The following is a 5,000-nucleotide window of genomic DNA, read 5'->3' as shown; positions in this document are numbered from 1 at the left end:
TCAAGGTACTTAGCAATAGAATCTGCCAGGTTTCTTCCCTCTGCAGCGCCTGTTGTCCTCCAGATTATTCCAAGCGTCGTTGAAGCTTGAGAATTAAGCATTGCATCCCTTAAGCTGGGCCGTCCATCCAAGCGTCCTTCAAGCTGGGTAGTCAGGCAGGTCAAAGATCCTGAAGATATGGTCGTAGCAAAACTCCGCTAAATCTCTTTTTCCTCACAAAATAATTTGAAATTAAACTGAATAAAACTTCTATTCCTTTTTATAAAAAAGATATATTCCTTTCAATTCAAAACTGAAAAAAAAATAAACATATATTTTTAGAGTTTATATTTTCTTTGTATTTTTTTTTTTTTTTTTATTCTTTATTTTTTTGTAGTTTTTTTCTTATTTTTTTATTTCTATTTTTTTGTTTTTTATATTATTTTAGATATTCTTTTATTTATATTTTTTATTTTTTTTTTTGGCTTTTTGTTTATTTTTTTTATTTTTATTTATCTTTATTTTTTTCATTTATTTTTTATTTTCTACCCACGTATTTAATTACCGGTAAGTCTCCTGAGAAGTCTATCGATATGATCAGCTGCTAATTGAACCTGCCCAATGGTATCAGATGCCTCTCCAACGACCTCCTTCTCTTCCTTGTGTCCTTGGCATCCAGGTCCTCTGCTGCCTTACCTACTTTGTCTTCGTCTTCTTTTACTGACACTAACATCCTTTTGGACATCCTTCTGTCCATCCTTCTTAACATCCTTCTCGGTCGAAATTTCTAAACTTGACCTGTTAAGTCTCACTTTCCTCGTTCCAGGTCTGCTCACCTCTTTCTTCTTATCTCTCCCTTCAAGTTGCTCCTCGAGTGAAGAGATGATCTAATTTCCCGCAAGTAGCTCGTCCTTCAGACCAACATTTTCTTTGGTGGTTTGGACGATCCTGTCCTCTGCCATTTGCTCACCAGACCTTAGATGGCAGACACGTTCCTTGAGACTCTCTCTCTCTCCTTGGCAATGGAAGCCATACTCTTCTTTAGTTTGCCATTCTCTCCTAAAGCCCTAGACAGCTCATCCTTCGCCCTACAGGCTTCTTTCTTGGTGTCTTTTAACTCATTTACGAGGCAGGTGTAATTTCCTTCATTGGTCAAGTTTTTCGTCTTAGCCTCAGTCAGACTCATCTCCAGCCTCTCTTTCTCTGTTTTCATCTCTCTAATGATCCCCCATTGCTCCTCAATTGTCTCTTTCAGTTCCTTAGTCTCTTCCTCAAATACAGATTCCAACTGATGAATAGAGGCCACTTTTTTACCCTCAACTTTTTCCAGTTGCTCACTCATTTCATGATTTTTTTCTTCCATCTCCCTTGATTTAATTAAATATTCTTCCTTAAGACCTTTTAACTCCTCTAAGAAGCAGTTGTACCTTCCATTCCTGACCAAATCATTGATTCTAGCCTCAGTCAGGCTCATCTCCAGTCTCTCTTTCTCTGTTTTCATCTCTCTAATGATCCCCCATTGCTCCTCATTGTCTCTTTCAGTTCCTCAGTCTCTTCCTCAAATACAGATTCCAACCGATGAATAAAGGTCACTTTTTTATCCTTAGCTCTTTCCAGTTGCTCACTCATTTCAAGATTTATTTGTCCCATCTCACTTAATCTATTTAGATATTGTCCGATGGAAGCATCTTTATTAGATAATTCCTCTTTTAGGTGATCGCTGCTTTTTTTGAAGATGTTGCAACTTTGTCGAGAATTTCTCAATCTCGATTTCTTTTTCCTTTTGAAGAGTTTCGATTCTGTTGGAGAGACCTTGAGTCTCTGCTTTCAGTTCCTCTATCTCTTCCTCGAGTTTGTCTTCCCTCTTAATTCGGGCTTCATTTTCTTCCTGAACTTTTTCCAATTGTTGAGTCAGTCCAAGAATCTTTTGGTCCTTCTCAGTTAGTTTATCTAAATGATCTCCAATTGTAATCTCTTTATTAGAGAGTTCACTCTTTAGTTACTCGTTGGTTAGTTGAAGATCCTGCAACTTGGATAAGAAATGTTCAATTTCCATTTCTTGATCCTTTTGAAGAGTTTCCATAGTGTTGGAGAGACGTTGAATCTCTGCCTTCAGCTCTCTCTTCTCTTCTTCTAGTTTAGATTCCACCTGGCATCTAGAGTTGATCTCTTCCCAGGCACACTCCAATTCTCTGTCCAAAAACTCAACTCGTTTTTCCATCTCCAGTTGAATATTTTTACCTAACTCCTTTAGTTCCTTTTCTTCCTCCTCTGTGGACAAGAATTTCCACAACAGAACATTTCCAGCCACAATCATACCTACCAAAACAACCCAGAACCAATTGCCATAACTCTTTAGGGGAACAATAGTTCCACCCTCAGTTCTAGTGACGAAGTCTGGCAGAAATTTCCCCAGAGTTCCAATAGATTTCGGATCATTCTTGAGCGTTTCCAGTTTCCGTTCCATAGTCTGGACCTTCAGTTGACACTGCTGAAGATCTTGCCGTGATTTCCATAATCCTCCGACCACAGGGAAGGAGGATAACAGTCCCTGGAGGACGGGAACGTCTCCGATCCCTCCCTCAGAGTAGTCATTCCTCTTGGGCAGTAGCCAAGAGACCATCCTGAATGCGAAGGAGTCCTCAATTTCCTTTATTCGTCCTTCGAGTTCTAAGAAATAGCTCTCACACGCCGACTGCTGCTTCTGAAGATCAGCTGTAACCTGTGATGCCTTGAATAATCCTCCAAAAACTCCGTTGAATGCTTTCCTCATTGTCCTGATCGCTGTTTGGTGCATACCGAACATGGTGTTCAAATCAATGTTAGATTACCATATGTTTCTCCTTCGACCAACCTTATTTTGAAAAACCAGAAGTGATCTCCCGGAGACCCTCAAGATCCCCTCCCAGCTCTGAGTCTCTCACACATTCATTCTTTGAAGCCTCCGGAGAATCTTCCAAACTGCTTCAGGGAAATTCCTCCTCCTCTTCTTTTTCATCTTGTTTTATATTATCTATCTTATTATTCACCTTTCTTTTCTTCTTCCGAGGATGAATCTAATTTTTCCATTGATTAATAATAATAATAATAATAATAATAATAATAATAATAATAATAATAATAATAATAATAATAATAATAATAATAATAATAAAGGGGAAACTTGAAGGAACACGAAGAATCCTCGAGTGTCTTCCACCTCTGCAACTAAGAGAGAAGATACTCTCTGAAGACTTTCTGAATTGAAGAATTTCCGGGACAATTCTCTCTCTCTCTCTCTCTCTCTCTCTCTCTCTCTCTCTCTCTCTCTCTCTCTCTCTCTCTCTCTCTCTCTCTCTCTCTCTCTCTCTCTCTGTCAGTACTTTAGAGTCGCTTACCAAGAAACCATAAAATTTGAAATCATCATTGCCTCAGTCATTTCATTTTCTGTTTCAAAGTGAAATTTGGATATGTATATGTGTATATATATATATATAAATATATATATATATATATATATATATATATATATATATATATATATATATATATATATATATATATATATATATATGCCCATACACACATATATACACACACATATATATATATATATATATATATACATATATATATATATATATATATATATATATATATATATATATATATACTATGTACATACATAATTACATATATATATATATATATATATATATATACATACATATATATACATGCACACAAACACACATGTACACAGATTAAAAAGTTGATTGAAAATGTCCGATCGCCAATTTAAAAAGATATTAAAATGATCTTCATATTTTCGTAATCTACGCCCTAGTGGAGACTCCCTCTTCTGGATATTTCTGTAATAATAATGTGTGTGTGTCTGTCTGTGATGGTTATCTAAATTCGTCTTGGGTCCTCATTCCCTCATTATTCATTATCGCTTCTGCTACAACTGATCAATTTAAGTAATGGCAAATTATGTTATGTCAGTATTCAATCTGTCTTGAAGAATTATATACCTTCAAATGATACAGCCAGCAATTAGTCTCTCTCTCTCTCTCTCTCTCTCTCTCTCTCTCTCTCTCTCTCTTTATATATATATGTATATATATGTATATGTATATGTATATATATATATATATATATATGTGTGTGTGTGTGTGTGTGTGTGTGTGTGTGTATGAGTGCGTGTGTGCGTGCGGTATGGCGATTCTTGGGACAAGACTCATAATTAAGGAGTTGTTAAATAACTTTAGGGAAAATTGTGTTCATTTCATAATATTAATATTAATAATTAATCTTTGAAGAATTATGAGCAAAATATAATGTAATAAAGTTAATCTCTCTATTGAAATTAACTATATGATAAAAAAAAATCTATTTTGAAAGTCTTTATCATTGTTTTAAGAAGGTTAATGTAACCATATTTGTTTAATGATATATATATATATATATATATATATATATATATATATATATATATATATATATATATATATAGGGTTGGTGTATCGCCATGATCAGCAAAGCTGTAAGGCCACCTATACTAAGTCTGATCGCTGACAGCAAACCAACTTAGTATGGGTGGCCCTGACTAGTACAGCTTTGCTGATCATGGTGGTACTTGAACTCTTTTACCATGTTAAGGTTCCTTCTCTCTCTCTCTCTCTCTCTCACACCCATCACTCTCTCACCCACTCTCACTCCCACTCACTCCCTCTCCCACTCCCACTCTCACTCACTCCCACTCACTCCCACTACCACTCCCACTCTCTCACTCACTCACTCACTCTCACTCCTACTCTCACTCACTCACTCTCACTCCCACTCACTCACTCACTTTCACTCACTTTCACTCACTCACTCTCACCCTCACTCTCACTCCCACTCCCACTCCTGCTCGCTCACTTCACTCTCACTCTCTCACCTACTCACTCTCACTCTCACTCCCACTCTCACTCTCACTCACTTACTCTTACTCTCTCTCACTCCCATTCCCACTCACTCGCTCCAAATCTCACTCACTC

Source organism: Palaemon carinicauda, chromosome 7 (assembly GCF_036898095.1).
Source record: "Palaemon carinicauda isolate YSFRI2023 chromosome 7, ASM3689809v2, whole genome shotgun sequence".
Taxonomy (NCBI): domain Eukaryota; kingdom Metazoa; phylum Arthropoda; class Malacostraca; order Decapoda; family Palaemonidae; genus Palaemon; species Palaemon carinicauda.
Note: the sequence above shows the minus strand (reverse complement) of the source record.